This window comes from Equus caballus, chromosome 1 (genome assembly GCF_041296265.1).
Source record: "Equus caballus isolate H_3958 breed thoroughbred chromosome 1, TB-T2T, whole genome shotgun sequence".
NCBI classification, from domain to species: Eukaryota; Metazoa; Chordata; class Mammalia; order Perissodactyla; family Equidae; genus Equus; species Equus caballus.
The window spans coordinates 196,305,413-196,331,332 of record NC_091684.1 but is presented as its reverse complement, the minus strand read 5'-3'; the positions used below and the strand labels follow the sequence as shown (position 1 = coordinate 196,331,332).

Here is a 25,920-nt window from a genome sequence, read left to right as displayed (position 1 = left end):
CTAATAGAATGAAAAATGGGAGAAGAGAAGCAGCCAGAGTCTAGCAGAGCCATAGTCAATAAGATGGCATGAATACAAGAAGAATCATGCAAGAAAACACCAATTGCCTTTTTGTCAGAACAACAGTAGATGAAAGGGACTCAGGAAGCACAGGTTATTTTTAGGAGGGCATTTTTTTGTAGTGCCTCAAATACTTAATTTAAATCAAAATAACTTTGAAATGAGTTCTGCTTTGATGTGCCAACATTGTTAGAAGGATCATAATCAGACAACTGTTGTGCATTCAGAGCCGTGAGTTTATCACTGGTGCCAGCAGTTAGCACATGAAGGAGAGGGCTAAAGAGTCAGGTAGAGCCCACAGCACGTTTGAATCCAGAATTCATGTTCTCAGAGATTTAAAAGCCGTGACACTTAGTAATAGTGTTGACACTACTGATCATTTTAAAACTGTATCCATGGTAGTTTTTGCAATCTGAATTAATAATTTACCTACTTCTTATTAATCTCCCCACTCACAAGATAATTTCCATGGAAACAGGGACCTTCTAGGGCTTATTCAGCTCTGTAGTCCAACAACCTGGGCAGACATGGAGCACGGAGTAGGCAATTAAAAGTTGTTGCAGGGGTGAGTGAAGTACATTTTTATTCTTTATGAATTTCTTTATTTTAAAAATGTTATGAATTTAGTGTATATTTCTTTTATAAAGAAAACCCACAGGAAAGTTATGAAACTCTCCCGTTTATGTTTGCTCTTATAACATTTGTACTTACAATCTCTTCAAATAAGCTGAAGGGCTGAGGACAACATAGTCTCCTATCGTGTCTATGCCATCAGCAGTTTTTGGAATAACTATTTTATTTTTAATATTTATACATAATTGAAGGATGTTAAAAGAGAGTGAAAGCAGGATAAGATGGGTTTTTAATTTTAGATATAATGTTTCTTCTACTGAGTGTAAAGAAAATATTCTGGAGTCCACAAATAGAAAAAAATTATTTTTAAAAATTCAAATCTTACTTGTAATGGTGGTTACACAAACCTGCATATGTGCAAACTGACATAGAACTATACACAATTACTAATGTCAGTTATCTGGCTTAAATATTGTGCTATAATTATATAGGATATAACAGAGGGAAACTGAGTGAAGGGTATATGGGACCTCTGTAGTATCATTGGAAATTTCTATGATTCTATAATTATTTTAAAATAAAAAGTTAAAAAGAGTGAAAAAAATTCAAACTTGATCATTGACATTATTCTCAACCCAAAGCTATTAGAGAGAGCTCTTTGTAATTAATGAATCTGATATCATATTGGGATATTAATTAAGAACTGAACAATTGTTGAGTGTTTGCCAGATACAGAATTCCTGCAGGCTGCATTTTTAAGGACAGAGATTTCTAGTGTCAAACACAATGCTTGGACCATCATGAGGACACAATATCAATTTGTTAAATTAATGAACAAAAAGAGGGAAAAAAAGAACAAGCAATGTCTTATCCCCAAATATTCTCATTGGCTGTGGAGGTGCCCCTACAGACGTAAGTGTATGTGGAGTTAATTTTACATCTTACCATGAAAGTGCAGCAAGCAGAGAGAAGTAGAGATTCCCTCAGTTACTAGTGTTATAAATTACAAGGTAGAATACTTGAATAAGTTTAATATCCTCTACAAGTACAGAAAGATGAAATTTAAAGACGTCATACAGAGACATCGGTCCACTCAACATCTGAAACTTAACTAGCTAGAAAAGTTAGGTAAATGCTTTTAATAATTTATGCTGCCCACAACGGGCAGCAACCGCTGTGAAATGTCAGTGCCAACAAAGACAAAATCGGAAGGTCAAAGTTGCATATGGGTTAAAATGATATGTTAGCAAGTGCTTTGAAAGGACACAAGTCATGCACTGTGGAGAGTGTGGGGACGGTAGGGAACATGCAGGAGAGAGAGTACCCGTTGCATAGAGGCCCTAAAACAGGGAGAGCGAAGCCAGTTGCCAAAGCTGAGGTAGGACACACTCAAAGCTGAACTGAGGTCTTCAAACCAAAGCAAAGAACTCATTTAAAGGAGAGTCCACAAGTCTGACTGTGAGCTGTGCACAAGAAACAGAGCCTGGGGAGCTGGTACAAAACCAGGCAAAGTCAAAATGAGAGAAACTAGACATCTCCTAGAAGTGGTCCAGGCGAAATGCTATCGGTCGTGGTGGAATCTCTTTTAAAGAGCTACAGCTCTCGCCCCCACGCCTCTTAAGGAGAGGGCACACTGATTCCAAGCGCAGACAGAAGTGATGCTCTTTACTTGCTTATTTAGATAATATTACGCCTTGTGTGTTAGTTTCCTAGAGTTGCTATAACAAAGAACCACATACGGGGTGGTTTAAAACAACAGGAATTTATTGTCTTACAGTTCTGGAGGCTAGAAGTCCAAAGTCAAGATATCAGCAGGACCACATTCCCTCTGAACCTGTAGGAGAGAATCCTTCCTTGCCTCTTCCCAGCTTCTCTGGCTGTTTGCCGTGAGCCTTGCATTCCTTGGCTTGCAGCTGTAACACTTCAATCTCTGCCTCCATCATCACACAGCCATATTCTCCCTGGGGGTGTCTCTGTGCCTCTTCTCTTCTCATAAGGAAGCTAGTCACATTGGATTAAAAGTCCACCATACTCCAGTATGACCTCATCTTAACTTATATATTAATTACATCTGCAAAGACCCTATTTCCAAATAAGGTCATATTCACAGGTACCAAGAGCTAGAACATAAGCATATCTTTTTCAAGGACACAATTCAAGCCTTAACGTCTTGTTTTTGACTAAATGAAAGAGTCCTGGTGCGAATGCGAAGCTTAGGCTAAAAAAGTTGTGTTTCCATCTAGGGCATTTTTATCACAGTCTGCAAAATGGTGACAAGGAAGAGTGTGCACCAAGAAACCAGACTCCACCATCACCAAGATCTAGAATCATATCCAAATTTTAAAAAGTGAACTGATTTTCCCAACTGTCTTCGTCAAGAGGCTTAGCGTACAGTCTTTTTCAGAACATGTAGGCACAGCTTTCTGGATAGAACCACCATGGTTGGTTGATTTATCAATCTTGCTGAATAGAAAAGCAAAGAGTTTTGCAGACCTTAAAGCGACTTCCATGAACCCGACACTAGGAAACAAGGTCTGGTTCAAATGGCTCCACTTCATGCTTCCATGGACAAGTAATGGAACAATGAAGTCTGCCTACTACAAACAACGGAAACACCGAGGAATTAAAATCGAACTCGAAGTGAATTAAGGTGCTGGTAAGACTACAATATTTCTACTTGTCAAAGAAAATGGAAAAACAAATTTCCAAAGTGATGCTTTTTTTTTTAAGCAAAATAAAGCAAAAATCTAAAGTCATCCTGCAAAACAACGCTAAATGTAGGAAGCTGTCATGGTCGATATCTGAACATCATACGGAACTTTGTTACTAATAAGTCTGTGGAACCACTAGTGTCTATACTGCTCCATCCCCAGTCAGGCAGAGTATCCTTCCAAATTGAGTTTGGGAAATTCTGACCACTGCTCTTTTATGAGGAAGCATATCTCTCAGTTTTGGGGACAAAAACCTACCTCATTTTTGGGAAATTGCATTTTTATTTTTTAAATTATTTTATTGACATAACATTGATTTATAACAGTGTATAAATTTAAACTAGACAGCTACAGACAAACGAATGAAACTCGACCACTGTCTGGCACCATACACAAAACTTAACTCAAAATGGATTAAAGACTTATTAAGACCTGACTCTAGAAAACTCCCAGAAGAAAACAGGCAGTATGCTCTTTGACATCGGTCTTAGAAGTATCTTTTTGAATACTGTGTCTCCTCAGGCAAGGGAAACAAAAGAAAAAAAACAAATGAGACTAAATCAAACTAAAATGCTTCTGCACATCAAAGGAAACCATCAACAAAATAGAATTACATTTTCAATTTATTAAAAGTACTTTTCCTTTAGGATGTCTTGATACACTCCACACCTAACTGAGTATCCTACTGTAACATGATCACTATTAATGGCATGAAACATTTCCTTGAGAGATAGAGCACATTTGAGATAAAACATGGACCTTAGTTAGAGCATTTCATAGGGAGAAGAACACAGTGCAGAACTCTGAAGTAGTGCCCTTAACAAGGCCTCAGAAGAGAAATAGATAGCAGGCCTTTTCATATCAAAGGTTTTTCATGGTGAAAAGAATACTTGTGAAAGGAAAGACTAGAAAGTACAAATCATGTGATTTTCTCTATTAACAAATCTAAATTGTGTTAAAAGGATACGTGATTATGCGAAAATAAGCTGCCTTTCAGTGAACAAAATTCACGTTTAATTCATCAGTGATATCATAGTCCAACACACCCAAGACAATAAAGACGTATCTTACAAAGTCTTATATTTAATGACTAGATCTGGATAAAGAATGAGAGGTAGGAAGAAAATTTACACACTGACACTTTACTTTTCTCTAGTCTTGATATGAATTTATTGATTCACGTAACGCATATTTATTGATCATCCACTGTGAGCGAGTTGCTCACGTGGGTGCTAAGATACTGCTTCTTTCTATAGTCTATCAGAGTCAATCATTGGTCACGACTGTAAGTTTTCTTTAAAGTTTTATCATAAAATACTGTAACCATGCCAAAGCAGACAGAAGAGTATAAAGGATCTCCATCCACACAAAGCTAGGCTTCAACAAGTAAAAACCTAAGGCCAATCCTACTTCGTCTATTTGTCCTCCCAGCTTTCCAGGCCCCATGCTATTTTGAAGCAAATCCTGTTCTTTTATCATTTTATCCATGAATAATTTGGTAATTATCTGTAAAATATGAGGCTTCTTTTATTTTTTTTTCAAAACCACTTTACTATTACCACATTGAAAATTTTTTGACAATCTCTGAATATCACCAAATTCCCAGTGTTTCAATGTCTATCTTTAAAATGTCGCAAAATCAAACTTAAATGACTTTGAATGTGACCCAAGTAAGGTTCACACGTTTGCGCTGTTTGATATGGCTCTTAAACTTCCTTAAATCTTAGGTTTTACTTTCATCTTGTTTGTACCCCCTTTCAATTTATTTGTTGAAGAAACCAAGATATTTGTTCTGTAGAGTTTCCCACTGTGTGGATTCTGCTGATTGCATCCCATGGTGCATTTTGAAATGTTCTCTGTCCTCTAGAGTTTGATTTATGAGCTCGATAAGATAGAGGTGTGAGTGTTTGGTGAGATGATTTTATAAGAGTTGAGCTGGTTCTTGTGCCGGAAAGCACACGGTATCTGGCTGTCTCATATTTGGGTTAACAGCCTTTGATGCCCAATACTTGGATCTATTAAGTTATCAGAAGTTGTGAAACAGTCTAATTTTAGCATTCTTTGTCATTTACTATGTGGAATATTTCTATAGCAAGAAATATTCTTTAATTTACTATTGAGTTTTACAATGGTAGTTTTCACAGGAAAAATAAGATAAAGAATTGATTTTTTCTCTTAAAGTACGTATATTTAAAATAACATATAGCTCTACTAGCGTTCTTGAATTATGAACAATTATTTTTGATTGTTATGAACTCATAGATTTAAATACATTTGACCTGCTTCAACCTGTTACAATTATTTTTCTTAATGTTAAAATTGCTCCATCTTTACCAGTGTGAGCTAGATTGAACCCTGAGAACTTTTGAAAAAATTCAAGTGGTCTTGGATAGATTCCTTGTTCTCTTTTATGACAAGATTCTTTTTTGAATCATTGTACATTTCTTACTCCCGACCTGGAATCATTTACTTTCAACTTTTGTAAATAGAAATACCTTCATCTTGGGTTTGTCTTATGTTTGTCATAATTAGATTCAGATTTTTCATTCCAGGTTGAAAAATGAGCTACATGATGTTGTGTCCTTCACAGAGGATCACATTGGGAAATATACAAAGTCAACTGCCTCTCACCGTTAATATTAATTTTTTCACCCAGTCAAGGTGTTGTCCTATTTCTCCACTTTATAGTTACTATTTTTCCCTTGAAACTAATAAGAAAGCTGTGGGAAGACACATTCAGACTATACAAGTATCATGTATCTCATAAAATATATCCTCCTAGGTTTAGCAACCATTAGTGATTTTGCCTGAACCAATCTCCACTATTATGGTGAAAATGATATTATTCCATCTCCTGCAATCTCTTCACATTTAGAAACTATCCATTGGCGTTCCAGTATAAGAAGAAGCCCTTCTTGTCCTCTTTTCATCTATTTATTCATTTATCTGTTTATTTGTGATCACTGTGTACTCATGGATTATTACGTTGTTGCTCAAATTGTCCAAGATTTGGCCAGAGGTATCACTTACAGCTGCATCCTGTGTCCTTGTAATGTGCCCCTATTAATTGCAATGATGATGATGACGATGATGTTAGCATCTCCTTACTTTCTGGAATAACAAAGTTTTCAAGCTCATGTTGTGTCTTTCCTCCCCCAGCTTTGGAGTTAAGACATTTTATGAAACTAGGACAAATCTGACATTATAATCTGACACGTACATTATTAGAAAGTAAAATTAGAAGTTAATCTCTGCTATGGATGTAGATGAAAAAATTCTTAACAATATATTAGAAATTGAATTCAGCAATATTTCTTGGTAGCTAAGGACAGTGTTGCAATGGAACTACCTGTCTCCAACATTTTCCTCTCCAAATCAAAAGAAAAGTATATAGTTCTTTTTTTAATTCTTAAAAAAATCAAAAGTGAAAATTAAATTTACGTAAAACTGTACCTATAGTATAATTTGAACATAAAGAAGGCTGAAATTGCAAATAACTCTAAGTTAAAAGGAGCAAAGACCCCAAGACCAGAGCAGGACCTCTCAGGCCACCACACGACTCTCGTCCAGGCACCAGGCTTTGGGGCCGCAAAGGCAGAACGAGAAAAACTGTGGTGAAGACACGAGAGGAAGACCAGTCAGAGGAGCCTAAAGACGAGCGGCATCGGGCACCAAAAATATTAAATCCATCCTAAATCTGAAAATACTGGAACAGTATCTGGGCAGATCAGGGAATAATCTACAAAGAAGAGATTTAAAATTACGTGATTTAAAGGAGAAGGCCACCATTCAAGGGGAGAAGTGAGATTTAAAAGAGTAGATGTCATTTAAGGGGATAGGAGAGACTTAAAGGGGGAATTTCAAGAGACACAGCTTCTAGGGAGAAAAAAGGCAAAAGGAAAGTGGAAGCACCCTTTGGCAATAGGATGGTGAAAAGGAAAAGAAGAACGAGAGACCAGTTTAGGGTTCTACCAGGCAAAAGAGATCCACAAAATCAGAAGTCTCAGAATCTTTCCCCCACCAACCAACCAACCAACCAAACACCTAGATAGTGCTGGACTCTCTGAAGGGAGAAGGTGTCCACGGATCATGCTTTAGTGCTGTGGATAAGAACTCTTTGATTAACTCTAGGTCACATATCTTCTCCTGTGTTTACTTTTACAAGTTGTATAACTGTGTATTTTACGTTCAGATTTGTCATGCATTTTGGGTTACGTTTTGTAAGAAGCGTAGGATTTAGGTCGAGTTTCAGTTGTTTATTTGTTTGCTTGCATGTGGTTATCATCAAACAGCTTCTCTTTGCATTCTGTCCAGGTTTTGTGGTTTCTTTCAGTGGGAGAGACAGGTGAAATTGCTTACCTTATCTTACTCAGAACTTCCAGTATCCTTTTTAGTAGAGAAACACTAGAAGCATGACTGCTAAGATCAGGGACAAGATAAAAATGCCCACTATGTCAACTATTGCTATATTCTCAGCATTGAAAAGGCATGTGCGCTATCCTTCATAATCTCAGAGTCTAATTCAGGGAGACATGAAAACATTTAATTACGGTACAGGAAAGATGCATACGCACATGATTCTGTGATCCCTCATCCCCCATGGGACTGTGTTGGAGATAGGGCCAATACAATATCAATGAAAATGCCAATAAGCTAGTCCAAGGAATGAATCAAAATTATAATAAAATTCACAAGGAAATATAAATAAGCAAGAATAGCCAAGAAAAGGTGACATCATCAAGATGGTGACCTAGGTCATTCCCAGCTTCAGTGTCCCTCACAAGAAAACCAACTAGCAACTATGCAAAGACAAGACAGTATTGTGAAAACCCCAGAACTGAGGAGTGAAGCTGAAGCACCACCTGGACCACAGAGACTGACAAGGACCACATTAGAAGGGTAAGATGTGTGGGGTCACTTTGGACTTACTGCTCCTGCCTGAGGCCGGCACAGTGCTGCACCTAAAGGGCTCCCCTGGTCTGCAATTTCTCCCGTGGGAAAAGAGAGGCAAGGTAAACATCCAGCTCCCCCACCGCTGAGGGATGCATTTTAGGAGGCCCACCTGGGTCTCACCTCGTGGAGACACTGGGGGAATCTGCAAGCCTTCACCATTGGGCATCAGACAGGGGTGGAGAGTGAGGCAGGAATTACAGCAACCACAGCTCAGAGTTTGGCAGACCAAATTCCTGCCTGTAGCAGCAGCCCAATAGAGAGCCCAGCCAGCTGCTCTGCCCCTCTACAGAACTGAGCTGGTAGTCCCATTTGGCCGGGGCACTCCATTGGCAGCTCAGCCTGATTTGGGTCTCCAGCCAATGAGCCAGAATGGCCATGGAGCCCCTTTAACAGCCCTGCTGGGGCAGAGAAGCAAGTTCAAAGCCCCGCCCAACAGCTGAGCATAATGTAAGGTCCTGCCCCTCCAGGAAATGTGGCCACAGATGCTTGCAGCCTTGGAGCACATCCTACAGCCTACCCGGGACAGGGACACAAATTCAAAACCCGGCCCAACTAATGAGCTTTGTCTCCAGTCCCACATGACCAGGAAGCCTGGTTGGAGAACCCAGGTAGCTGTGGAGCTCATGCTACAGCCCCATTCAGGAAATTCTGCCCTTTGCTACAACATAGGTGGACCTCAAGGACATTATGCTAAGTGAGATAGGTCAGACAGAGAAAGACAAGTACTGCTTGATCTCACTTATATATGGAATCTAAAAAACCCCGATTCACAGAAACATAGAGTAGATTGGTGGTTGCCAGAGTGGCAGAGATGGGGTGGGTAAATGGTGGTCAAAGAGTACAAACTTCCAGTTATAAATGAAGAAGTTCTAGTGATGTCATATACAGCATGGTGACTAAAGTTAACACTGTAATGTATTCTTGAAATTTGCTAAGAGAGCAGATCTTTAAAGTTCTCACCAGAAAAATCTATGGTAGCTATGTGAGGTGATGGCTATGTTAACTAAGCTTGTTGTGGTAATCATTTCACAACATATACGCGTATATCAAGTCAGCACCTTGTTTACCTTAAACCTACACAATGTTATACGTCAATCACATCCCAAAAGAGCTGGGGGGAAGAAAAGAACCTGACCTAAAACTTAAAAAATAAAATAAGTAAAAGATAAAACAATACTATAAATCATTTTTAAAAGGAAAGAATAACCAAGAAATTTAAAAAAGAAATCTCTGAGAGGGACTTATCTCTGCCCCACATTAAAACATACTATACTATCTCTGAAATTAAAGCCGAGAGGTCCAGGCTCACAAATAGACAAACACAGCATCAGAATAGAATAAAAGTCCAGAAATGAAGCTCAGAACAGACAAATATTTAGTATACAATAAAGCTGGTATTTTAAACCACTGGGGTAAAGTTGGACCTTTTAATAAATAATGCTGGAGCAACTGTGCAGCCATGTAGAGAAAATTTGACCCATATCTCAGACCATATACAAGAATAAATTCTAAATGAATCAGGGATCTCAAAGTAAGAATAAAACCCCACAAGTACCAGAAGAAACCTGAATGGATTACCCCTTAATCATGGTCTGGGGACAGGCTTTCTAACTCGGACTCAAAATCCAGGAACAATGAAAGAAACGGTGATAAACTTGATTACATTAAAGTGCATGGCAAAATCAGTTATAAACAAAGTCAAAAAACAATTGACAAACTAGTGGATCATATTTGCAGCCTCTACCACAAATGGCTAACATCTTCGCTACATAAAGAACTCTTCAAAGCTGAAGGACAGAGTACCAAAAATCCACCTGGTGTTAGAAATTGAACACAGATGTTGTAAAGCGGGAATTGGTTGAAACATGGAACTCTGTGATAGAATGAGATCACCTGGGAAAGAGTGTGGCTGGAAGAGACCCAGGGTGACAGCCCTGGAGTACTCAGGTATAAACACGGTGGGAAGAGGACGAGGAAAGAGGGAATGGAATTGAAAAAGAGCAACCAGTTGACAGACAAATTGTGTACATGTTGTGTTCTTTTTCCATCTTAATATCAAGAAATGGCTCAGAGTGAGTCCTATTAAATTACAAGGACATGAGAAGCCGTGAATATAACAAAAGCATCTATTGAGAAATGTATTGCTCAAGCCAGGTAGCTCATTGTTATTTTGTATCATTTAAACAAAACACTGTCATTTCTGGATTGAATTAATGATTTCGAAATTTAATGAAAGTAAATTAATTTGTATCATATCTAAAGTACACAAGATGTATCAACTCTTCACTCTTCTATCACATTTTTCTCAATAAATAATTCAATGCCTTTTGGAACCATTTGGGAAATTGTTGTCTTCTCCGTGCCATGCAGAACCATGAAAATGTAGCTTTTAAAATACAAAAATTTCTTCTAGGACACAACACATCCCAAAAGAACGTGGCTTACTAAATCAAATAATTTAAATTGAGAAATAGCCACTTTCTAAAACCATTCAAAGCAGATATTAAGTGAAGAGTGTTAAAGGCCTGAACAGTGTTCCATCTGTGTTGGCCGGTGTTAAAATGCTCTGACAATAAATCGAGCCTGCTGTGTCTGACACACCGTTTAGAGTAGTGATGGAGAGTAAAGGAACGGTCACTGTTTTTAATCATTAGCTTGAAATGATTGATCAGCAGTGTTACTCGAGTGCTAGTCATTTAAATATAAAAAAGCACTTTGAAGTTTCTAATTTTAGAAAGAAATAATTGAGTAAACAGCCAAGTTAATCATCATGGATGCCTTAGTGTCAAGGCAAGCAATTCGTAATTTTGAAAAACAGCAGGATGAAGTAAAAAGAAATCTCATCAAGTTGATGTGATTTGTTTCCTGAAGCGTTATTTAAGTGGAAACTAAACTTGAGTCACTTTGACACAGATTGAGTACAGCAAAATAAGAGACACGGAAAGCTGACTTGCTTCCAAATTTGAAGACACTTGGGTCATTTGTACTTGTCCTTTCAGAAAGCAATTCATCACTTCAGAAATGTGTCTTCATCTACATCATCCATTAATATTTATAATAACCAAACTATGTACATATACTGAAAGGCTGGGATATGTTTATACCCAGTTTTCTTGTTGCTGTGTTTAGACCGGAAAGGAAGATTATGGAGAGGGTATATTCCATCTGATGGAGAGAGAATTAGAGGAAGATTGGTAGGATCAAAAATGAAAGCTTTAGCCATCTTTGAAAGACTGAAAAAGTCGTGGTGGAATCAGTGCTTTATTCCCCTGAGAACTTCTCTAATTTTCCAGAGGGAAGTTTCAGAGAATTTCCCTAAAATTTGTTTGTAGAGATTAAAAAATTATTTCAAAATAGATAATATTCTCAACTTCAGAAGTCCTGTGTCTACTTTCTGTATAATTTTCCTTCAGTTGAGGATCTGTCTTGCTTTCATTTTCTGTCTGTTAATATCTAGGAAGGAAAGAAACTGTTGAATACCACGATGTTAAGGATCTTATTATATGAGTATTACCCAGGGTAGATGCTTTATGAAAGAGGAATTGGAACAATGAATTCTTGCCCTAAATGAACATAACACCAGAGTATATCATGGTGAACCTGAATCCAGAAGATAATTTTGAAGAGATGGTCATACGGTGAAATTGCTAAGACATAGATTGTTTATCTTTATGGAATACCAGTTAGAGAACCATGGCTATAATTTAGAAGGCATGGTTTGGAGTAGCATAGAGCAGGGGTTCCCAAAATATCTTAAAATAAGGATAATGTCAAAATGTTTTGCAGATCTCACATAAAAATCACTTCATTAATACACAATTCAGTGACAGCAAAGCATCGCTAAGAACTTGAACTTTGTTATTTAAGTTTATCGAATTAACCTGTAATATACTTGGAAAATAGTAAAGGAATTCTGTGTGAACTATATTAATTTTTTTCTAATGACAAAGTCTGGCACATGCAGGAATTTGAGGGTTCTTTTTAACAACTTTGCGATGGCCAAGCCTTCCTGACCTCCCACCCCAAATATCCACCTGCATATGGCAAGTTTACAGCTCAGCAGCTAGAACAGTGTCCTAGAAGCAATGTACACACATGCAAGATATGGCTATAGACAGGTGGTAAATAAATTACTGATGGAAGAAAGCTTGGAGACATTTTAAAATATGGAGAGGCGGAACTAATACAGGTAGTCCTGATGTTATAAAGAGATCGTTTTCCTAAAGTACATTTTAAAATACCTTAGACCTTGAAAATCATCTTCTCGTGGAAACGTGGTGGCTAGGTTGTCACAGAGACAATCTCACTTGTGTACCTCCAGGACAAGTTATTTCTCAAATCCCACTTGGTAGGTGGGAAACACACTTCCGCCTTGCAGGAGAATGAATAATTATCTATTTTGATAGCTGTGGAAAGAGTAGGTTTTAGAGAATTAAAATGTATATAAATAAATTTAAAAAATATATATATATATTTTTTTTTCCTGTGCCTGGTAACTTGTTTCTTTAATATTTGTGTCATAAGATCAAGCTTCCGTTCTCTCCATGCAGTTTTATACTGCACATGTCTGTAAGGTGGGCGTAAGAAAGCACGTGTTCACAGCACAGATTACCTGAGTTTCAAAGGTTCTTAATCGTTCCTTATTTCTGCAGCCAGTGAAGTTTCAGTTGTTTGACCGAGTGTATACTGAGGAACATCTGTATTGCACGAAGCACACACCTTGAGAGATGCAAGTCTCTGGCACTACAGATTTAGCTCTTCTGCTTTTCCAAATGTGCAATGTGTGTTCCTAGTGAAATCTTTCTGCTGGTGCATTTTAGTTCTGATAAGAAGGCGCAGTCTATGGAAGTTAAGGCAGAGTTCATTGTCCATAGAATTTCACACCTGGCCTTTGTCCTGAGTTTCCAGCAAGGGCTCTCATTAGTATCCATTTTCCTGACAGCCTTCATGATGTGGACACATTAATACTAGGACCTGACCGTGATCACCGACATAAACTACTGAACTGTTGTCAGAGAGCAGTGACTTCAAATCATTTACAGAGGATTTAATGCAGTGAACAAAATTAACCTCATCGAGAACTGAGCTTGTGTATGAAGTAAGGAATATATTTATTACTTCCTAGTAAAAATGATTTGGGAGAGAACATATTTTCACAGCTCTAACTGAATACTGAGCATCAAAATGCGGGATTCCCCCCGTAATTTCTACAGATGTGTGTGATCCCAGGCAAATCATTTTCTTGATTCTTCCTTTAATATCCTATCAGCAGCAAGGGACATCATGGCTATTTAAAATAACGGGCGTTATTGTCAATAAGACATCTCACCTTGAGTATGAGGCTTAATTATGCATTTTCTTTCAAAGACTTATGGTGAAACATCTTTGTATTCTTTTTTTTTTTTTTTTTTTTTGGTAAGGAAGATTGGCCCTGAGCTAACATCTGTTGCCAGTCTTCCTTTTTTCAATCTCCTCTCCCCAAAGCCCCAGTACATAGTTGTATATCCTGGTTGTAAGTCCTTCTAGTTCTTCTATGTGGGATGCTGCCATAGCATGGCTTGATGAGTAGTGCATAGGTCTGCACCCAGGATCTGAAGCGGTCAACCCTGGGCCACCAACACTGAGCAGGCAAACTTAACCACTACACACCCTAGCTGGCCCCAAAACATCATTCAATTCTTAAATCAAAAATAGGCATTACTAAATATTCTATGAACATAAAAATGTAGCAATACCTGAAATAGCTCTCAATATCCACCTGTTAAGTGTTCTTCATGGTTCAACAGCTTTTCATAAGGCACAGGAGCACATTCTTAGGTGTCCTGCGATAACAACTCCGAGGTTCAACCTACTGATCCCTGGATCTCCTCCCCCTCCATGGGCTCAGCCTCCTCAGACCGTGGTAAGGGGTAGGGAGCTGCATGTAACTTGCAAGCAACTGTAATTACTAGAATTTCCAGCCCACTCGCACATGTCCCCAGTTCTGTCTTCTGCAATTTGAAGATCTCTCTGATAGACACTCTGACCCTGGAGGAGGCGAAGCAGAGTTGATTTGGAACAGGTGGTTTATCGGCATTAAGAGCAACCAAGCCAGCAGAATAAACACAGATCCCATAAATTACCAATTTCCATAACCTCAAACCTATTTATAATCCACCTGCTGCACAAACTCCTCCCCAGATCTTTCTCTTAGGTGAAGCTGCCGACGTAACGTGTCACTGCTTCACCTCTGGTTACCTTCACTTCACTTATACGAGGATTTTTCTCATCATAATTTGATTGACATGCAGGGAAGGCCACACTCTCCAGACAATCAAGAGTGGCTCTGTGAAGCGTGTGACGGCCAGGGCAGTGCTGCCTCTATTGATGAGGCATTATGTTCTTGGTTTTACGCAGAAGCATCTTAACAACCTTTTTGTGTCTCTTATCTCTGGGAATATCTTCTTGACTATTGGGTTGCAAGCTCCCAGGAGCTTCCAGGGTGTTGTGTGAAACCGGCCCCCCACAAGGACGGTGGGGAGAGACACAGCAAGAGGAAGACCACTCCAGATTGGTAGGTGGCAGGTTTAACGAGCAAGGGCTCTTACAGATGAGGCTTATCTTGAGTGGCCACAAGACGAGAAGATCTCCATATCCACCCTCCAAACCTTAAAAGTTTATGTATAGGCCGTACCCTGGGTTCAGTCACCTACACAGGGGGCCCTCACTGGGCTTATTCAGTACCCAGTTGAGACAGGCTCCTTACCACTGACTCAAGGCTGTGTCCTTGGGGTGGCTTCTGGGCCTGGGGACAGCAAGCAGAACACACATCCCAAAGACAGGAGGGGGTGGGCCACCTCTAATTGCCTGCGCCCAGCTCATCAGTCAAAGGATGGTCACATCTTCTCTTTTTTTTTTTTTTTGAGGAAGATTAGCCCTGAGATAACATCTGCCACCAATCTTCCTCTTTTTGCTGAGGAACTAACATCCATGCCCAACTTCCTCTACTTTTTATATGTGGGATGCCTACCACAGCATGGCTTGACAAGAGGTGTGTAGGTGCGCGCCCGGGATCTGAACTGGCGAAACCTGGGCCACCAAGGTGGAATGTGCACACTTAACCACTGAGCCATGGGGCTGGCCCCCTGATGGTCACATCTTCTTGATGACCTTCCCCAGCACTGACCAAGGCATCTCATTGACTAGAAGTGATAATTATGGCTTTCTCTCGAACCAGGCCATATCCACTCAAAATTTCTAGATCAGTACATTTTATTTTCATTACTTTGATACAAAAGTAAAAGTAATCTCAATCCCATTAAACTTTAAAAGACTTTTGACCAAATGCAATAATTATGGTAATTCTGATAAATTGAAATTATACTTATACTTTCATATGTTCCTTAAAAGTATTATTCTTATATTAAACAATGAAATACAATATAAAAACAAAATTCCCTTCTATTTTCCATGGATCCCATCACTTACTTTCCAAAGAAAGGCTAAGTTAAGATCTATTTGATCTAGACTAACACCCTAGCAGGTATATCTTCAAACTCATTTTGTTCCCTAAAACTCACTTTTAGGACTCAGGAGCCCAGGTGGGGAGCAGAAAATACCCAGTTGCAGTTTCCTTTCCTTACTATCACATTGTGAATTTCCACTATCTTATGATCTCTAAGAAAGGAAGTAACTGTACAGTTTGCTCAACTTACACGAAAACAAAAAAAACACACCTCAATAACTTATAATAAGTATTCTGAAAATCAACCTCTATTGACTGAATGAAAAAAAGGTCAGATCAGTAGCTGTTTTCATGTATTTTTTGTTTTGTTTGTCACTTTAGCAGGACTTTCTGAATAAATATATTTTCTAAATTAAAAATATTTTATATTTTAAATTATCATTAAATGAAATACAATGTATATATAAAAATATTAATAATAATGATAATAAGGATAATAAACTACCTGCAATTTCTGTTATTTGCAGATATAGGGAAAACAATAGGGGAAACATGTTTGCACAGCTCATTTTTTAAGTTAGTGTCCCTAGCGCTTTTAGAGTTGCTGAATTAGGACTACAGAAGACGGATCAATTACTACTCTGCTTGGAGTCGCAAGGATAAATGTTAAATTGTCACCTGATAATAGCAAAAGTAATTAGGACACGTTTAATTGGATGCCTTGTTGTTCTCTGATTGAGCATGCAGCCAAACGACACAAGCACCTTTCTCGGTCAGAAGGATGTCAACACCCTTCAACCTTTTTATAACAGAGACTCATACATACTTAGGCGGCGTACACGCTACTATTTTCTCCATGAGAAAATGCTGCTGCTCCTTTGTCCCACGGAGGGCAAGAGAGAACTCCCAGGGTTGGGTAGTAGATGCCGCGAGGAGTAACATGAGGGGCCAGTTGCACCCTTGATGGTAGAACTAGACGGTTTTGGTCTCCTTCCGGCTGCCGAAGGCACAGCCGCAGTTGTATTATTGTTTGTGTCAAATCCAAGATTGTACGTGCAGGAGGGTGTCCTGGGAGGAGGAATGAGAGCCACCCTCAGCGCTGTGAGGACCTTAATGGGATTTGTGTGGCCTGTTTCTCACCTCTCATGTGAGCTCCTCTGGCTGTTAAAAAGGGAAATGATATTATCCTTTGACAGGGGACAAGCACAGCTGCAGGGGAGAATGTGAAAGGGCAGCCACAAGAATTTCCTTCCCCTCTCCACCTAAGCAGGCAGAGTGGAGTGCTGTAGAGTCCTGAGCTCATGGGGAGACTCCAGTGAAAATGTATAGGAATAATAGAATTTGAGAGTTGTTTTAGGGATAAAGCAATTAAGGATAAAAATCGCCACGTTGAAAATAACTTGGAAATACATATATATGTTTATATACACATAACACACCCATATATGTTTTAATAAGTTTATATATATAAATTGAAACTATTTGGAGCAAAATGTTTGGCAGCGGCCCAAACGGCAGGCCACAGTAAATGCCCTTTAGTCATGAGAGGGACTTAGCGCTTCTGGATTTGCTCACTGCTTCCTACCGGTTCCACCCGAAGGCTGGCGTGGAGACTCGTGTGCAGATCTGGAGAAATGGAGGCGCCGCACTGCACCACATCTCCCCTCGCGGATGATTCCCCAGGGCGGTTAGAGTAAAATCAGCCGTCGTCCAGTCTTCTCTCTCGTCTCCACTCACTCCCATCTCACCTGCCTCACACCTTCCCACCTATGTTCTCTCTTGCTTTCTCTGCTCCAGCCACATTGGCTTTCTTTCAGTTCTGCAAAGGGCCATGAGCATCCTCTCTGCCTGGAACATTCTCCTTCAGACCCAGGCATGGCCACCTCCCTGTCATTCACGTCTCAGCTTCAACAGCGCTTCCTCCAGGAAGGCTCCTGCACGCCCCATCTAAACCTCCCAAACCTGCCACTCGCTGAGTATAAACCTGCTTTATTTTCTGAACAGCGCTTGTCCTGATCTGAGAGTTTCTTCTCTTAGTTCTTGTTTGTTTGTTTGTTGTCTGATTTCCTTTCTGTTGTCTCATTTCACACTTTCAGCTCCACATGTGAGCTCCAGGAGGAAAAGATTTGGCCTATTTGTTTCCCTCAGGGCTGTCACAGAGAGAATCCTCAGTTAATGATGATGCAGGGTTTTGATCGTGTGCGTATCTGATATTTGCTAGAACAAATAGGCTTTGATCAGGATTTCTAACTTTTGAATAAAGAAAATCATAGAAGTGAAATTATTAAATGCAGAATAATGGAATGATTTCATAAAGCTACTCTAAATATGCAATTTTCCATAAATCTTTTCAAATAAGATGTGATATTTCAACATATTTCAAACCTTAGTGTACAAATTATCCCTTGATATTTTAATTCAACACAAAGCTTTAGCTGTTAGAAATTTACCAACACATGTGTTAGAACTATTTCAAAAAAGTTTTGGTTTTTTTTTTTTTCTATTCCAAAAGAAATCATCCATAAGATACTATTTATCACATCAAAGATGTGTAATAAAATAAATGACTGATCTAATGGTTTCTTTTTTTAAAGCAGAAAACAATAGGGCAACACTGTGCACATATAAATTCAACTGGATAAATGTAATCAGCATTGCCAGATGCAGTTTCAACATTTGCTTGATTTATTTCCACGCCAGACTGTTTATCCACGTCCATTCTGGGCCAGAGAAATGGCGTGAATGATAAATTAATGGAAGTGTCTTTAAACCCTTGTCCTCTTTCACTTGGTCTAATTACAATAGGTCCCTTCCCTGTCTCTAGAACTCCAGTCTGTCCTCCACGCATACCTCATCCCTTGCATATAATCCAATCTCCTCTGTGGCTTCAATGATCAGATCTGTCCCCTTAGTAATATAAATCAATTGCTCCTGCCGTTCCAAGGACAAATTCCTCATTGTAGGGCAACATCTCTTCAAGACCGGAACCTCTCCCGCACACGTCCTCCAGCAAGCCAGATCATTCCAGCCGCCCCTCTCTCTCTTGTCTCCATCTAGCTGCACATGTCATTGCTTCCACCTGAAACGTCCTCCCAGTCCTGACCTCTCCCAGACTAGTGTGACTAACTCCTAGTCACCATTCAGGCCTCAGCAATCTTTTCTCTTCCTTCCAGTGACCTACCCTGAGCCCTATCAGGACTTCCTCTGCTAGACTTTGCATCCCCCGTCATAGCACACATTGCATTATTTTAAATAATTGTCAGTTTGTCTATCTGCATCAGCGGCTTTGAAATTCTTGAGCAAAAGGAACTTTGCCTTGTACTTTATTTCTCTAGCATTGTACTTGAAACGTGATAGATGTTTAATAACATTTTTTGAATAAATTGGTAGATATAGTAAAAAGAAGATAACCAAACGATGGATAATCTGAAATTAAATATAATGGCCCTCAAGCTCCATGAAGATAGATACTGCTCTATCTGGGACCCTGTATTCATCCTCAGGTCTAGCACAGGTCTGGCATGTGGATGGAATTTAGTATACGTGTTTTAAATAAATGAACAACTAAGTTAACAGTAGACAACACATAGACATGGTTGTGCAGTTCAAGCGGTTCTCTCAGTGTGGGAAGTCTACCCATGAGGATAGCAAACTGGCTAAAGACAAAACTCTGGATTTAGGGCTAATTGTGTCTCTAAAACTCACTCAAAAATTTTCTAAAAATGGTAGGGGTTTTTGGAGACTAAAGAAGACAGTCAATAGACATCATCCAGCATCTGCTCTGACACTGATAAGTGGTCGATTCATATAAGATATTCCCAAGGGTATTTCTGCTCTCATTCCTGCTCTTCCTTCTCTTCCTCCTCCTTGTACCCGCACTGCTAGCTGAGAGCCAGACCCTTCAAAATGATAAGCATAAGGAAGAAGCAATGTGTTGTATGAGTAATATGTATGAGTAGTGACTAATTCAGAATGAGTAACAACAAAATGACACACTTTCTTAACCTCTCCATTTCTGTGATGGTTAATTTTATACGTCAGCTTGACTGGGCTAAGGGATGCCCAGAGAGCTGGTAAACCATTATTTCTGGGTGTGTCTGTGAGGGTTTTTCTGGAAGAGATTAACATTTCAATTGGTAGATTTTAAAGATCACCTTCACCAATACGGGTGGGTATCATTCAATCCACTGAGGGCAGAATAGAACCAAAAGGCAGAGGAAGGGCAAATTTGCTCTCTCTACTTGACCTACGACATCCATCTTCTCCTGCCCTTGGACAACTGTGTTCCTGATTTGCAGGCCTTTGGACTCAGACTGATTCTAACACCATTGGCCCCCTATTCTCAGGCCTTTGAGTTTGGACTGAATCTACTCCACCAGCTTCCCTGGGCCTCCAGCTGGCAGACAGCAGATTATGGGACTTCTCAGCCTCCATAATCACATGAGCCAATGCCTCATAAGAAATCTCTCTATATCTATATATAGCCTATTGGTTCTGTTTCTCTAGAGAACCTTGACTAATACAGTTCTTAAAGTATAACTCCTAACACTGAGTGAGTAATGTCTTCACAAAACAACAAATAACAGAAAACCCTCAAAGCTACACCAGTGCATTTTTATATATAATCAAATCATATATTGGAATTAGTGCATTTGTAGTATATCTTTACAAATGGAATAGCGCTAATTTCAGCCAAAAGCATATTTTAATAGAAATTAAATAGGAAATAATCAGTAACTAGTAAATATTGAGAATGTAAATTCATATCCCCATATAAATATGAATTGCCAGGCCACCCACATACCAGCAGTGGAATCCAAGAATTCTCAAGTCGTGCATTTGTTGCCTCCAGCCTCAAATTCATGACATTAGTTTTCTAATTAAGCATGCTTGTCTCACTGTATTCAGTGTTGCCACAATCTGATTCGGCACTAAACTAGTTCAAGTTGTTTCATGTTTTCAGCCTTTTGATTCATTGATATGCATTATACAAAGCACTGTTTTTCTTCCCCGCACAACCAGATAGGAAATCCTTCATTTGTATTCCATACGGTTTGGGGCCCAATCTGGATCTTCTGTCAACATTCCATGATGATGTGTTCAGAAGACTCATTCTCCAGAATGCAGAGATATTTTTAGACTTGACTGGCAAAAAGGGCCAACGCTACTTCACCAGTGTTGTAACAATTGCTTGCGGTATTTACAAATGAGTCATCTCTTCAGCAGGCCACCACCACAGAAGCTGATTGCTCATTGTATTCACACAGCCGTGCTGATAAATAGCCACACACAGAGAAAGATTAACACAAACTTTACTCATGTGGCTTGCTCCACAGTATTTTGAGACTCTAAACTTGAATTGTTAGCCTACTTTTTGTGTGACCCCTCCCCCAAAAAACTGGTTTATCATTTGTCTTAAAAGAAGCAGATTCTTTCTTTTTTTTTTTTTTTTTGAGGAAGAATAGCCCTGAGCTAACTACTGTCAGTCCTCCTCTTTTTGCTGAGGAAGCCTGGCCCTGAGCTAACATCCGTGGTCATCTTCCTCTACTTTATATGTGGGATGCCTACCACAGCATGGTGTGCCAAGCAGTGCCACGTCCGCACCTGGGATCTGAACCGGCGAATCCCAGGCTGCGGAGAAGCAGAACGAGCAAACTTAACCACTGCGCCACTGGGCCGGCCCCAGAAGAAGTAGATTTTACGTAAGATGGTAACATGAGAAAAAGTACTTACATCACCTCTCTTCATTCCCTACCAGGATTTATGTGAGTTCTCTATGCTGGGAAAGAAAACTGAGGGTTTAGGAAGGAGTTGGGAAATACTCTATGCTATAACTTAAGTCTTCTAAATCGTGGATAATAAATTCTGTAACTTGGAAGGTAAGTGTATGGGGAGGGAATGGAGGAGGGTGACAGTGAGCCCTCAGAAAGCCCAACACATATGTTCCTTTCATTTGGGCATATGGAAGTTGACTATCATGGGGACTGCTACATCAAACACAGAGCTAGAACTTTCCATCTACCGCTTCTCCTACTGTGTCCTCTTTCTCCTCTCATTTCCAGCTCCGTAACTCTCCACTAGGGCCCTTAGATGATTTAGAAGAATGTTTCCTCTTCTTTATTAGACAATTTTCTCTGATTTTTTTGAAGAATCAAACTGTCTTTGGTCTTTCTTTTGTACTGATACCAGAGAAGTCTAAGAAACAATGATAGCGAAAAAACATAACCTCTGGTTCTGAATAAGAAATAAGAGAACAGCATTTTTACAAAAAAAAAAAAAGGAGACATTGTGAGTGTTTGAAATGTCAAGATTAGTATAGCCTGCATTATGGTAAGGTGAATATAATATTTGACATAGCACAAAATGAAACACGTAAGCGGAGGATAGACTTGATAAACACTCCTAGAAAAGACAGAAAAAGCTTAAAAAGGTAGAATTCATTGGAAAAGAGATAATATATAAGGGCCAGTTTTATATTTTAAAACAGAATATTTGATGTCTCAGAAGAGAGAATCAAATAAATGAAACAATTTAAGACATGATAGGTTAAAGCTTTCCTTATCAAAAAAAAAAAGGAAAGAAAAGAAAAGAGAAACCATGTCTGAAACCAGCGCATAACGTTAGAAGTAAATTTTATTAAAAAAGATCCATGATTGGGGCTGGCCCTGTGGCCGAGTGGTTAAGTTCGCACGCTCCACTGCAGGCGGCCCAGTGTTTCGTTGGTTCGAATCCTGGGAGCGGACATGGCACTGCTCATCAAACCACGCTGAGGCAGCGTCCCACATGCCACAACTAGAAGGACCCACAAGGAAGAATATACAACTATGTACTGAGGGGCTTTGGTGAGAAAAAGGAAAAAAACAAAATCTTTAAAAAAAAAAAGATCCATGATTACACACATATTTAACTTTCAGAAACAAAGAAATTACCTGATAATCCTTGAAGCATGCAAAGAAAAATGAACATACAAAGGTACCAAACAAAATATCTTACCTGGAAAAGAATAAAAGTCAAACAGATTGAAGACTTCTTTATGACAGGAAGAAAATAGAACAAACTCTAATATTTAGAAAGCTTAGGCTGGAATGGAAGCTGCAAAGTAGTTTATGTGTGAACAGACAAAAAGGTATTTTCAGATATGCAAGTATTCAGAAAAGTAATCATGATTTTTTTTCTGAATAAAATATTTGATTCCTTGTATGTTGTTAGATTCCAGAAAGATGCATCAAAATTGGAAAGTCAATATTGGGAAGTAACGACTGAAAAAGACCAGGCACAGAGTAAAGACGTATCAAATGCAGAAATAATCCATAGGGTTACAATCTTAGATAACTGATATTCTTTAAAATGTGGTGTGTGTTTGTGACTATGTGTGGTTGCCAGTGTGTGCACATGTGTATGCTAAATTGTTGGGGTTCTGTCCGGCAAAATGGCCCCCACTTCCTCTGCCTCTGTCTTTTCCTACCATAGTCTAGCCTAGGGTCCTCTGTCCTTCACTTTGTCTGTCAACTAGCTCCCATCAACTGGCTGTTTTTCATAAATTTGTTGAAGACTTTAGACCATTAATGTAACACCTTCTCATTCTCTTCACCACAAGATTTATTTTGTCTTGGGTTTGTTCACTTTTGTTCCAGAGAGATGGGATGTATGGGAAGCAATTCCATCCGTCAATTTGCCAGCTATTAAAAATAAACTGGGGTGCCTTCCTTACACCCTAAAGCACATCCCTGTCTTTATATGTCTGAATTTGGAGTTAATTGCAGCAAATTAAACCTATATATATGTTTGAGGGATTGAGGTTTTTAATAGAAATCTGAACTTTTGTCATTGAACAATCCAGTTCACCTCTTTTTGTTTTTCCAATTTATCAATTTTATAATTAAGAATGCATTTATTTCAGCATATTTACGGTGATTGCTAGAATTTTTTTCTTTAGTTATGCATGCCACATTGACAGAAATCATGCTTTAGAATATTTTAGTAATGCTTAACCAATATTTGAAATTAAGCTGTTTCTGTATTTAAAATGAGCGAAGGGTTGGTCTTTTTACATATTTTTCAAGCTCAACGAAATGGAGGATTTCATCTTTTGCGATTCTATCTATACCACATTTATTAACTATAACTCTTTTCCCTTTGCAAGTTTTATAAGCTCTGGATACTCCGATATCATATTTCCTGGGAAAGACTGCAGTCCTGGGGCCAGAACTTTCAGGATTGAGCCACAGTTCTACGATCTCTGGGCAGCTTAGGAATATTTCTTAGGTGCCCCTCTGCTACAGTTTCCTAATTTATAACGTAAAGAACCTAAAGGAAATGATTTGTTAGGTCCTTTTCTTGTGTACATTTTCCCAAAGTTTAAGGAAATAGTCTGGCAAGCATAACATAATTTTTTGAATAGCATTTTGCACAAATTTGTTACGGTTTAATCGGCATTGGACTGGTTTTATGAGTATCTGTGATCATATAAAGAAAATTCTGCAAGAAAAGCCATCTAGGGAAGCAACCTTAATTTAAAATGGAAACCATAGGGAGGAGACAATAAGACATTAACAATCATCTAAGAAATGGACTGCCCAGAAATAAAGACTGAATCCCAGCTTTGCCTCTGGAGTTGATTAACAAAGACAGCAGATATTACCAGGGGGAAGCAAATCTTATTATGTTTCATTTTCTTAATTATTTTGTTCTGTTTTAAAAAATTTATGTATGACTTCAGGACACCATAGAATTCAAAATTAAAAAGTTATATATATGAAAGTCATAATCTGAAGATATTTTAGCAGGATAATATCATGAACGTCTGCATCAATTTTTTAGGAGGGAAATAAATTTTCCCCTGCTCTTGTCTCCAAGAGGGCCGAGTTTCCATTCCCAGGACATACCACGGGGGACCTTTCTTCTCGAAGAATCCATATTTAAATGAAGTCTTCGTGTCTTCGTACCTGAATTCTGGGTCCTAGAATATGTGGTCTCCACGAGGCAAAAACTTCCATTTCAAATCTACTTGAAGGAGATGAGGCATTATTGTACCTTGAGGTACAATTGTTCCTTTTCTTCTAAGAAAACCATATTTGGGTCTTTTAGAGATAAAAAATTAAGTTTGAGAAGTCTGGCTTCCAGAGTCAAGCTACCTCTGTGGGACGTGGTCACATACTTATAAGTTATAAACAGAATATAAGGGAGCATAAGTGAGGCCCCAGCCCCTCCTCTGTGCAACTACCGGCTGCTCTGCACATACTCTAAAAAATTCACATACTCTCCTGATTGATGGCCTCTGCTTATGTATGTGCTCCCCGAAAGCTTGATAAATTAAAACTTTGTTCTATGAGTTTCTCTCCAGGAACAGGCAGATCACAGGCAGGAAGCACACCTACAAGGGATCCATCACAGCTGACAGAAGAATGGAACAACGTGACGCCTGGAGCCCGGCATGCCTGGAGCATAACAGCCCTGGACCCCTCCTTACTGCCCATTTTCCCTATATAACTCCCTCAAGATCCTGTAATCCTGGAAGATGGGCTTTTGAGACGCTAGTCACCCGTCTTCTGATTAGATGGCTAATCTAATTAAACTTCCCTCCTCAAACTCTAACTCAGATTGTGGTGAGCAGAGCCAGCCCGTGCTCGGTAGCAAGAATTGAATCCTATAGTGAGTGCTTCTTAAGGAAAGAAAATAATTTCCCACCTAATGAAAGTATGAAGATTTCTCCATGCCTAGAAAAAAGGAAGAAGTTTCTTGTTCTCATGAAGGTGTAGGAAGTTGAGGTCCAGGAAGTTGCTAAAATGATATAGGAAGCAGAAGGCCAGCAACTCAAGGTAAGAGGGACAGTTAATTTTATATGTCCGCTTGGCTGGGCCACAGGCGTTCAGAAATTTGGTGAAACATTATTCTGAATTGGTCTGTGAGGAGTTTTCTGGATGAGATTAACTTTTGAATTTGTAAACTGAGTAAATCAGATTATGCTCTCCAGTGCGGACAGGCCTCACCCACTCCGCTGAAGGCCTGAATAGACCACAGGCTGAGAAAGACTCAGTTAGCTCTTTCTGCTTGAAGGTCTTGAAGCTGGGACATTGGTTTCCTGCCATTAGACTCAGATTGGAACTTACACTGTCAGCTCTCCCAGTTCTTAGGCCTTACACTGCAGAGTGATGGACTTCCTGACTTCCATAATGGTGT

General features: G+C 39.1%; 1 long non-coding RNA gene across 1 annotated transcript in view; it reads right to left on the bottom strand.

Annotated features, from left to right (window-relative positions):
- The window catches only part of LOC106782224 (uncharacterized), a 78,158-nt gene that overhangs the window by 49,224 nt on the left and 3,014 nt on the right, over positions 1 to 25,920 (bottom strand). Inside the window, exon 3 of the long non-coding RNA XR_011441192.1 lies at positions 12,539 to 12,703. This is a non-coding gene — a long non-coding RNA (uncharacterized lncRNA). The remainder of the gene's footprint in view (positions 1 to 12,538; positions 12,704 to 25,920) is intronic.